The sequence below is a fragment of the Bubalus kerabau genome, chromosome 13, assembly GCF_029407905.1.
Source record: "Bubalus kerabau isolate K-KA32 ecotype Philippines breed swamp buffalo chromosome 13, PCC_UOA_SB_1v2, whole genome shotgun sequence".
NCBI lineage: Eukaryota > Metazoa > Chordata > Mammalia > Artiodactyla > Bovidae > Bubalus > Bubalus kerabau.
In genome coordinates, this window is record NC_073636.1 from 18,339,472 (window position 1) to 18,351,769 (window position 12,298).

At 44.7% G+C, this 12,298-nt stretch overlaps 1 protein-coding gene across 3 annotated transcripts in view; it reads right to left on the bottom strand.

The window, feature by feature from the left end:
• Positions 1-12,298, bottom strand: part of APBB1IP (amyloid beta precursor protein binding family B member 1 interacting protein) — a 75,444-nt gene extending 63,146 nt beyond the window's left edge. The window contains exons 1-2 of one of the 3 annotated variants that reach the window (XM_055543629.1): positions 12,123-12,298; positions 11,690-11,806 (exon numbers count right to left, since the gene is read on the bottom strand). The gene's annotated coding sequence lies outside the window, so the exon portion shown is untranslated. Of the gene's footprint in view, positions 1-11,689; positions 11,976-12,122 lie in introns of those variants that run through there. The other 2 variants (XM_055543628.1, XM_055543627.1) reach the window with 2 other exon arrangements.

Consider the following 12,298-nt stretch of genomic DNA (forward strand, 5'->3'; position numbering starts at 1 on the left):
TGGCACCCCACTCCAGTACTCTTGCCTGGAAAATCCCACGGATGGAGGAGCCTGGAAGGCTGCAGTCCATGGGGTCGCTGAGGGTCGGACACGACTGAGCAACTTCACTTTCACTTTTCACTTTCCTGCTTTGGAGAAGGAAATGGCAACCCACTCCAGTGTTCTTGCCTGGAGAATCCCAGGGACGGGGGAGCCTGGTGGGCTGCCGTCTGTAGGGTCACACAGAGTCGGACACGACTGAAGTGACTTAACAGCAGCAGCAGCAGCAGCAGTACATCATGATGCATATAGTTAACACTACTGTATGTTATATATGAAGGATGTTAAGAGAGTAAATCCTAAGAGTTCTCATCACAAGGAAAAAAAAATTATTACTTAGATTTTATATCTATATGAGATGATGGATATTCATCAAACTTATTGTGGTAAGTTTCATGATCTACATAATTCAAATCACTTCAATACACTGATAGGGGCGTCCCTGGTGGCTCAGTAGCGAAGAATCCGCCTGCCAGTGCAGGAGACACAGTTTCTACCCCTGATCCGAGAAGATCCCACAACTAAGTCCCTGCGCTACAACTACTGAGGCTGTGCTCTAGAGCCCAGTAGCTCTAGAACTCCTGAAGCCGGTGTGCCCTAGAGCCCATGCTCCACAAGAGAAGCCACTGCAGTGAGAAACCCGCCCCCGCCGCCCTGCAACTAGAGAGTAGCCCCTGCTCTCTGCACCTAGAGAAAAAGCCCACATAGCAACGAAGACCCAGCACAGCCAAAAATAAATAAAATCATTCTTAAAAAAATAAATGCACTGATAACTTCTGGTTAGTGGGCAGGGAATACACATCCTTTCCTACGATTCAAGTGAAATGACTCCAGAGCAGTCTGGAAAGCAAGGAAGGATGCTGCTGCTAGATGAAAAACCTTGAGGAATTTCTGGAAGATGTTAAGGAGAAGGGACTGTATAAAGAACCACTAGAGCAAGGGAAGCAGTGGTCCAATGTGGGTCTGGAGGAGGGCTGTCAAACACAGAGCCAAGGAAAACGCCCAAACTCGGGGTCAGCAAAGACGCAAGTCAATGGACAAACTGGAGTAATTAAGGACTGATGCTATGGGCCATTCGACTCCTCTGTCACAAGGAACAAAGAGAAACTGCAACTGCCCTGGGTCTAAAATCAGCAAGAACCCTTGCCCTATACACTATGGGAGAACTGGCTCACAGCTTCTTAAGGTAGGACTTGAGCCAAGAAAACAAAAACAAATAAAGCAGTTTGGGACTCAGAAAGTTTGGGGCTCTGTAACACACATGAGATTCCAGTCCAATCAGCCAACTATTCGTCCATCCTTCCCTCCATTAGAAGGGGTTGAGAAAAGAAATGCCCACATTCAGTGAAATGCACTACGAATTCTTAGGAGCTCCACTTTCAGCATAAGTGGAGGCCAGCATATTGCTGGCCTCAGCAAATAGCCCCCAAGGAGGGCTGAAACTTACACACATGATCTTTATCCAAACCAAACAGGAAAGCTGCCTTCTGTCAATCACCACATCCATCTATAGAACCTGTCAGCCCCATAGTCAAGAAAGAGGCTGTTCAGCTGCCAAGTAAGTCATACCACCTTCTTATGTTATTCTAGCCTTTCAATAAAAGTATAAATCGACAACCAAGATTTCAAAAAATCTTTTCAGCTATGCTGAGAGGGGCAGCATTTTATTTGTATTATATTTGTATTGGACAGGGCTCCAGAGACCCACAGTCTTCTGTTTTTACAAGTGCCTAAGCATTTTGACTCAACTCTCCCAGTACCTGGCACAGTGCTACGGATGGATAACAGTTCAACTATTGGAACTCAATGGATAACAGTTCATGTATTAGCACCTTTAAAAAAGAATAGTAGGAGTTATAAATATGGGACAATTACTATAGATCAGACGCATATAGGATCTCATTTAATTCTCAAAGCAATCTTAGGATGTAGTGACATTATTCTAATTTTATAGGTTATAAAACTTAGGGCTGGAGAAACAGTAATTTGCACAAGCTCACGTGAGTGGAGGACTGGACTGTGCCCAGGTCTCAGTCGAAAGCTCATGTTCACAATCATGCCACACGGCCTTCTGAAGACACAGACTGACGGTGATCATTAACAGGTAGAATTTGGCAGCTATTTTGCTAATGCTGCTGTTACAGTATCTGTTTGTCCAGTTTGAATGCAACTGAGTTTGTGACTGTCTTTCACACCACACTGAGGTTAGGCAGAAAATCTTGTATTTTCATCCAAGCCTGTGACACACATCACGTACTCAGTAAATGTATTCAGCTGTTGGGTGATCCCGGCTAAGTGATTTAACCTGAGTCCTTGGTATGGTGTCTGATATACTATACTAAGCCATTATTATTATCCCCACCATCATCATTTTTGTTACTGTATCTCCCTCTAAAACCACCATGTGCTAAAAACTACTGTGTACTGTTGAGTCTGACTCTTTGCGACCCTATGGACCGTAGCCCGCCAGGCTCCTCTGTCCATGGGGTTTCCCTAGGCAAGAATACTGGAGTGGGGTGCCATTTCCTTCTCCAGGGGATCTAAAACCACAGGTGGAAACAAGTGTCCATCACTTACTCACACACCACGTACCAGTTCCCAAGTCCCAAGCAGGACTTGCTTACTTCTACCTGTTGCATTTTTGTGTACCCGAACTGCCATTTTCCCATAGACTAGGCACAGTTTTAAAATACCAAGCTACTGGAAAGGACATCTGTAAGTTGTGTTTCTAGGACAGAGATTGTTATGTTTGTTTTTTTTTTTGGCCATGCCACACAGCATGTGAGTTCTTAATTCCTCACTAGACCACCAGGGAAATCCCTAGGACAGAGATTCTTAACCATTCTGAACTATAGAGGAACTGCATCTGGAATCTCCCTAAAGCTTTTTCAAACTGTACCCATGGCACTTGTACAACTCCACAATCCAGATCTTATCACTACCTTCCACCCTGAAAGTGAAGTGAAGTCACTCAGTCGTGTCCGACTCTTTGCAACCCCATGGACGGTAGCCCACCAGGCTCCTCCGTCCATGGGATTTTCCAGGCAAGGGTACTGGAGTGGGGTTGCCATTGCCTTCTCCACCCTGGAAGGGAGGTGTATTTTTGGAGTTGAAGACCATCACAAAGAGAGCTGCTGTTGTGAGGGTGTGTTATGCTTGTGAGCTAGCAGATGAAAGCTAAAGAGAGAAAAAAAAAGAGTTGACAACCACCGTTGCCTAGGGCAACTGATCTTATTTGCCGGATGTGGGTTTAAGGTATCCTGCTCTACGTTTTACTTCCACTCTTTTTTCAGTCCCTGTTACTTTTAAGAAGAATCCAAAAAAATAAGGGTGAGGATGGGAGGGTGGGCAGAGGGGACGATAAAGAATAAAAAGTAAGGCATGGCAATTTGTTGTTGTTTTTGTTGCTTAGAGGGCTAATGAAGCATTTTGGGTGTAGGCTGAGCTATGCATTAAAATCTGGTTCCAAGGACACACCCCACAGTAACAGAAAATGCTTTTTGTTTCTTTTTGCCCTTAGTTTTCTTCATAAGGCGTCTAGTATCCTCCAAACAGCCGAACCGTCAACACTTAGTTAGGATACAGTATTCGTGCAATTACCTAGAGCTGCTCCATCCAGTTCAGTAGCCACTAGCCACAGGTGGCCACTGAGCACTTGAATTGTGGCTCATCCAAACTGAAATGTGCTCTCAGTGTAAGACACGCTGGATTTGGAAGATTTCGTTTGAAGAAAGAAAAAGAATTGATCCACAATTTCAATATGACTTACATTTACTGTAATTTAGTATAATTAATATTAATTCATTAAATGGTCATTTTGGATACATACATACTAAATAAAATAGATTACTAAATTAACACCCTGTGTTTCTCTTTGACTGTTTCTAGTGTGGCTTCTTGAAAATGTAAAGTTATTTATGTGGGGACTTTCCTGGCAGTCCAACGGTTAGGATGCTGCACTTTCACTGCAGGGGGCATGGGTTCGATCCCTGGTCAGGGAACTAAGATCCTTCATGCTGCATGGCGTGGCAAAATAAATAAAAATAATCTATGTCGCTTGCATTATACTTGTGTTGGACAGGGTTCCAGAGAACCAGAGTTTTCTGTTTTTACAAGTGCTAAGCATTTTGACTCAAAGGTGGTAGACTGTGGGGATTGTACCACATAAATGTGATCTGAGTACTATGCACTAAGAGTTAAACCCAAATCTCCCCATTTCCTTTCCCCCTGCCCTGTATGCTCCAGCTCTGCCGAACAATTTCATGCATGTAGTGCCTGAGGTAGCTTTCTTCCACTGGGCCTCCTGGAAATATCTTTATCCTTCAAAATGCCTTTGGTTCCCCCCATACTATGTCTTCCCTATAATCACTCCCATCACCGTCTTATGCTCATCACAAACTGGAATGTGTTTATTTGCAGGCCTGGGTCTCCCACTAGACCAGAAGCTTCTGGAGCTTTGGTGCCATATTTTATTTTGTTTTACACCTTCTACTCTGTCTGGCACATGATCAGCCCTCGACAGATAGAAGACTGGAGAAAAAGTTCCAGTGTCAGCGTGTTCAGCAGAGTGTCATTGAACTTGAGTGTGCATGTAAGCACAGAGGTCCCTTCTGTGAATCTCGAATGAGGGGCACTTTTCTGCTCTGATGGTCAGGGCAGTGAGCTCCCTGGACGTTTCAGCCTTTCTCTTCTATGGCAATCTTGGGAGCCGCTTGCTCACAGCATCGCACTGCACTTACCCACGTCCCGGGCCCAGGCCACTTCATTTCTGTTTGCCACATACAATGGCAGAAATTTAAGTACCATGTCAGTCAACAAATAGTCTTGATTTGCTAAGAAACAGTCTTGACTTGCTAAGTCATATCATTTAGGGATTTAACTAGAAGGGAGTCATTCCCCTTAAAAAATAATAAAATAAATGATTTTTTTAATGCTACATCCCAAACTTCATCAGTTCATTGACCCATCAACTTGGAATTTTATGTTATCAGCAGAGATGAAAGAGTTCGTTAATACCATAAATACAGTAGCCTTAGACAAATTCATTTAGTCAGCTCACTGAATTGAGATCATTCTGTAAACTGCCTGAAAAAGATTTTGTGGTATTTTTTTCTGTCACATAACTGATTTGTTCATTCTTTTCTTTTTGAGATGAAATTCTAATAATGCACTTAACTGAAAAACAGACTTTCACTTGTGGGGGAAAAAAATAAGTCTACGACATGAACTATGATGCAGACAATGAAGTAAGCAGAATTCCACTAAGTGTACTATGTCATAATTATACTGCCCTGACACCTACTGTAGCCAAAACAAATGAAATGTCAGCTATCTTGATCTCTACAGTAGTTACTTCCTAGAAGCCACTTCCAATGTCACGGCAATGTTACCTACCACTCTTCAACAGCTGCTAGTGAACTCTTGGTCCTGCTCTAACTCGTGCATCCATTTAAAATCCATCTGGTTTTAGATTTTGAAAATATAAGTATCTTAACCTCGGGGCACAAAAACCTCCTTTGTGCAAAGGGCCGTTATCTTCCCTTCCTCAGAATCCTGATGTTAAACTCATAATCTTAGAGGTGACTTCCCTAATGGTCCAGTGGTTAAAAATCCACCTTTCAGAGCAGGAGACGTGGGTTCAATCCCTGGTCTGAAAATTAAGATCCCACATGGCACAGGGCAACTAAGCCCATGAGCCACAATTAGAGAGACGTCTCTGTGCCCCAGTGAAGATCCAATGTGCCGCAACTAAGACCCAACACAGCCAAATAAATAAATAAGTTCCAAAAACCCTCAGAATCACGGAAACCTTTTACAAGGCCCATGTCACTGGTTGTGAATTCATGTATAAATATGGGGCTTTTCAATATTCATTTCCAGCTCTCTCATTTATTAAAAAGGACTCGCACTGTCTTGAGTTTCAAGGGCATGAAATATTACTGATTGGCTGACTACAATTCTTTCAGCAAGTTTCAAAAGAAGAGTTTAAAGCATTAGGATCCTAAAGAGCTAGTTTTACATCCCAGTTCTTAAAATGTAATCTTGGGTAAAATTCTTAAAACTCTCTAAACTGTCATTTCTAATCTGTACAATGAGAATTAATGATAGTACCTTCCCCAAAAGTTACTTAGGCTGAATGACTGTATCCTTTTATGTAATAAGCATGTAGTGATTACCAGCTGACATTTCATATCCATGTCCAAAACTTTTTTTTTCCAGATTTTTCACTTTATTTTTAATTGGAGTATAATTCCTTTCCAATGTTGTAGTTTCTGCTGTACCACAACATGAATCAACTATATGTATACATATGTCCCCTCCCTCTGAAGCCTCCCTCCCCAAAACTCAACTTGTCACAGCTTCCCCTCTAAACTGCCCACGTGGTTGATGCCAGTTCCATCCTTCCCATTGTTTGGGTCAAGAACTTTCAAGACATCTTTGGTTCCTCTTTCTCTGAAATCCCACATCCACTTTGCCAGGAAATCCTGTTGGCTCTACCATTAAAATATATGCCGATTCCCAAAGCTTCTTAATAGATTTCTGACTTTATCCAGCTTTTTGTCAAGCAATCACAGTGGCTAAGATTCTGCGTTCACAATGCAGGGAGCCCAAGTTACATCCCTAGTCAGGGAAGTAGATCCCGGATGCTGCAAGTGAGACCCCGTGCAGCCAAATAAATAAACTAATAACAAATAAATATTAAAAAATAATTTCAGTTTCCCAAGTGTGAATATACTCTAATTCCCAGTTTGAGATCTTTGTAAATGCATTTATCTGCTTTCTAAATCCTTTTCAAATAATCAGCACAGTCAGAATAATGATGACCTCTATCAAGAAAAAGTGAAGTGAAGTCGCTCAGTCGTATCCGACTCTGCGACCCCACGGACTGTAGCCTAACAGGCTCCTCTGTCCATGGGCTTTTCCAGGCAAGAGTACTGGAGTGGGTTGCCATTTCCTTCTCAAGGAGATCTTCCCAACCCAGGGATTGAACCCAGGTCTCCCGCATTGTAGGCAGACGCTTTACCATCTGAGCCACCAGGGAAGTCCATCAAGAAAAAAGGGTAATGCTATTGAGAGGAAGTCAGAGGTACTAATATTATTTTACTTCTTAAGCTAGATGATAGGTATCCTGATGTCAGTTTTATTATTATTTGCTGTAATAATATGTATGGGCTTGCCTTGTGGCTCAGCTGGTGAAGAATCCATCTGCTATGCAGGAGACCTGGGTTCGATCCCTGGGTTGGGAAGATCCCCTGGAGAAAGGAAAGGCTACCCACTCCAGTATTCTGGCCTGCGGAATTCCACAGACTGTATAGTGCATGGGGTCGCAAAGAGTCGGACACAACTAAGGGACTTTCACACACTCACGTATTATCTTACATCATCTACTGTATTTATGGAATGTTTCATAGTGAAAAAGGGAAAATAAATCTAGTGTTTGCTTGTTCTATCACTCTGTATTTTCCCTCCAGTTTGACATGATCTATGGACATAAATCTTCTGGCCAGTTTGTGTAAACGTAACTATTGTGTGATTTATCCCCGATTTATAGCATTTATCCCCACTCCCAGCCTGCAGCCATTTCACTGATGAGTCTGTGATATGAGATCAAATCAGAAGGATCCCCAGCAGAAGTAGGAAAAAAAAAAAGCTACTCACTATTCATTGATTTAACACAGCCCATTATCAAGAGGATTGGAAATATAATAAAGCTAAAAAGGAAACCACACGGGGACTTCCCTGGTGGTCTAGTGGTTAAGACTCCATGGTTCCAATGCAAAGGGTGTGGATTCAATCCCTGGTGAGGGAACTAAGACCCCACATACTATGCAACACAGCCAAAAATTAAATCAAATGGTTGCTGCTAAAGAAGATTATTTTTTCGCAAGACATGTTTTCCCACTCTAAACAGGCATGTTCTTTGCTGGGCCTACCTTCCTTCATCCTCCCTGAGCCCCGTGCGGTGTAGGAATCTGATGGGTGCTCCCACAGCACAGGGCCTTGGTCGTGTGTGGGGCTGTAATTGCCCATTTATGTCTCCCCTACTAAACTCGAACTTCACTGAGGTAAGGCCTCCTGTTCTTCTTCACCACTTAAGGCCTTGCCCTTGCCCTTGGTATAGCACCTCCAGTGCTGGTGTCATACTGACTCAGTTCAAAGGTCAGCTCTGCTTCTCACTCCCTGGGTAAGCTTCTTAACCTCTCTGCACTTTCATTTCCTCAATGATAAAGGGTTAATAGTGGTATAAGCCCACGTGCGTGCATGCAGGTACGCTAAGTTGCTTCAGTCGTGTCCAACTCTTTGTGACCCTATGGACCGTAGCCCGCCAGGCTCCTCTGTCCATGCGATTCTCCAGGCAAGAATACTGGAGTGGGTTGCCATGCCCTCCTCCAGAGATCTTCCTGACCCAGAGATAGAACCCAAGCCTCATTATGCTTCCTTCACTGGCAGGCGGGAAACAGCGCCACCGGGGAAGCCCCATAAACCCAGCATGTGAAGCTTACTGAAATAACACATCCACGTTAGTTAACACAGGGTCTGGTACAAAATATAAGCTCAATAAATATAATAACTGTTTATGATGACCAGTTGGTGATAAAGAGGAAACTGAGTTGACAGAGAAGAAAGACTAGCTCTTATAATATGATTCTTGGTGATTCAAGTGCATAGATGATGTTTAGAAAATGTTTGGAAATGGTGTCGGGAATTCAAGCTTTAGAACAGGAGCTGAGAAGGTGTGGTGCCTTGGGGCGATGCTACAGCTCTGCCTGCTCAAGCGTCAGGGTTGGTGGGGGGCCAGCTGGGTCTCAGGGCTTAGACGGATTGATGGTACCACCCAGAAGTGGAACTAATATCGCTGGACATTTAGTAAATATTATTTGAGTCCCAACTATGGTGCAAGGAATTTGGCTAGGTGATGGGGATGCAGTGCAACTGTAAATGTTTTGGTGTGACAGACTATGGCACACAATTTACTACAAGCTTCTGCACTACTAAAAGGTATTGAGTATAAAAATAATTAACACTGAAGAGGATTAGAAGTAAATTAAAATCATGTTTGTGAAAGTGGGATGGTTTAAAGAAATTGGAAGTGGTATATTAAATATAGGCATTTTCGGCGATGCATTTTTAAAAGGCTTTTTATGTGAGCCATTTTTAAAGTACTGAATTTGTTACAATACTGCTTCTGTTTTATGTTTTGGTTTTTTGGCTGCAAGGCATGTGGGATCTTAGCTACCTGACCAGGAATGGAACTGGTATGCCCTGCATTGGAAAGCAAAGTCTTAATTATTGGACCACTTAATCAAGTCCCGGCAATGCATTTTATGATCAGTTCATTCTAATAGTAATATAAAGATATCTAGAACTTTTAATTTGTAATTGAAAAAAGTCAAAAAATAGTAGGTGATTGGTATACATTCTCAGGATATAAAAAATACAAAAGATTTAATAGACACTACAAAATTTAGTGTTAAGTGTTAGTTGCTTGATCATGTCCAATTCTTTGCAACTCCATGGACTGTAGCCTGCCAGGCTCCTCTGTCCATGAAATTTTCCAGGCAAGAATACTGGGGTGGGTTGCCATTCCCTTCGCCAGAGGATCTTCCCATCACAGGGATCGAACGTGGGTCTCCTGCATTGCAGGCAGATTTTTTTACCATCTGAGCCACCAAGAAACAAAACCTAGTAAGCAGTGCTTAAGATTTAAAGAAACTGAGTCATAAGTAATCCATATTACAAAGTTATATTTCCTGAGAATTAACACTTGAAAAAATTTGAAATCGATTATATAGACCTACCCAACCTTGGGCTCATCAATTTCCTATTGAAGTTTTTCAATAGAATGGAAATGCGCCTTCTTACATGTAGGCCAGGAATCCACTGTTTCTTGAGGAACTTCTCAGAAACAAAAGACCTCAAAAGATTTGACAACATCTGTTATCATCATTTTCTCCATTCTTTTTTGTTAGTGATCAGCCATTCTTTGTCAGCATTCAAGACAGGACAGATTCAAAGAATTCTGGAAATTCCTCAACTGCTATTTTGATGGTAGATATCAGGTAGGCCAATAATCATTACTGATAAGGTTAGAGAGATCAAAGCAACTTAATTAACATCATTTTTTCTCTAGCTAAAGGCAGGTCCGGAAAAGAACCCAAGTCTCCCAAATATCCAGGAAAGATATAAATATCAGTAATAATGTGAAAATGACTAAGAATCGGAAAGAAAGTGAAGTTGCTCAGTCGTGTCCTACTCTTTGCGACCCCGTGGACTGTAGCCTGCCAGGCTCCTCTGTCCATGGGATTCTCCAGGCAAGGATACTGGAGTGGGTTGCCATTTTCTTCTCCAGGGGATCTTCCCAACCCAGGGAACAAACCCAGGTCTCCCACCTTGCATGCAGACTCTTTACCATCTGATTCCCTGGTGGCTCAGAATCTGAAGATGACATTAAATTTCTTAGACCTTTCACAATACGTTGAGCAGACAGGAAACACCATGAAGACATTACAGAAATTTCCTAGTAGATTCTCTGTTAATTTTGCTAGCCAGCATTACTGTAAGGCTGCCCATGGGCTGTCCCAGTATTTCAGTATTCGGGCCAGAGAGAAAATTGACCCTGAGGTTTACTCAAAGAGACAAAGGCCTGGAAACCTCCATTCGGAGGCCTAGACTTTAAAATCAGTAGTAGTTAGTACTCTCACCTTTGTTTAAACCACAGTATACCTGAGCAGTAATAAACCCCTGAGCCTTTTCTGTATGTTACTTCTGCTGATACTCCATTTCTTTCTATAACAATTGCATTTAAAGTTATTTTTGAACCGCTTTGCAGTGAGTAGCACCAGGAACAAACACATTTAGCGTTCCACAACGGTCTGAATGATGAAAAACACCTTCCCTGAAGGAAGATAAGGGGTGCGCTTGGATGAGGTATTCTGGGGGACCCCTGCCCCGAGATCCTCCTGTATATAACGACATCCTGGTTAATTTGCTTCGTGCTTCTAAAAGGGCGCTCTGGATATTCATTCCAAACGAAATTACAACACCTGTGCCTGGTGTCCAGCTCGTTCTTCTCTGCTATTTTAAAGCGAAAAGGGCAATAATTCGGAGGCAAAGTTATTTTTAAAAAGAAGAAACAGCCGTCTGAAAGTTTTCAAGGAAAGAAACACTAAGACGCGACAGACTTGTGACCGTCACTCTCAAATTCTCACATGACCTGCACTCAATGCACGGCGCCCGGAAATGCCCCCGGAAATGCCCTTGGAAATGCCCCCTGCAATGCCGCCTGAAATGCCCCTGGAAGCCCTTCAGCTCCGGTCAGGCTGGGGCTCCCGGACCTGCTGGACAGGAGAGGGTGCACCGGTTCCCCGTCTGACTTTGGAGCAATTTTCTGGGCAGGAAATCAGTCAAATCTGACGAAACCCAACTCGGGGAAGGCGAACCCCAGCCTCAAACCCCGCGGAGCTGGGTCAAGGGCAGGGGTCGGCGGAGGGGATCGCCCTCCAGGGCTCAGCGGAGCCGCGCGTTCACCGGGCCCGGCCTCGGGCACGACCCTGGTCGGGAGACATCCCGGGGCGGGGAGTCGGGGGGCCGGGGGCGGCCTGGGTGCGGCTCCCAGGGCCCCCGGGGCAGGAGGGCCGGCGCCACTTACCTCGACGGCTGCTCGGGGCGCGCGGGCACTTGGCGGAGACTCGTGCGCGGGGCAGCTTCGGGGCGGCGGCCGGGAGGCTTCGCGAAGCGCGGGCTGCGCCCCGGCTCGGGTCGGCGGCTGGGGAGGAAGTGGTGTCAGCCCGGCCCGGCCCTCGCGGCGCGCAGACGTGGGGCGCTCGGCGCGCGGCTCCGCATGGAGGTGCGAGGAGGGCGCCTGGTGGGAAACACCCACGGACGCGGATACAGACGCCTGAAGCCCCGGGGCTGCTTTTTCCGACTCGAAGGCTCTGTGCCTCCGCGCATCTTACCCCTCCCCCTCCCCACCTCCCACGGCCCAGCTCCCCCTTCCTCCTCCTCTCGCCCCCTCCCCAAAGAAGACCACAACTTGGGTTGAAAGCGGGGGGAAGCTGCGCCTTCCTCTCACCCTCCCCTACCTGCGTCGCGGGCCCTCCCCTCTCGGAGGCGTTCTCTGGATTGTCGCCTCGGTGTTTCTATTACCGGCCAAGGGATTGGGGCCCAAACGGCGGTTCCACCAAAGCCCCAGAAGCCGGTTTCTTTTGCAGCGGTGTTCGTAAGTGTCGACTTCAGCCCTTTTGGGGCTTCCTCTTTT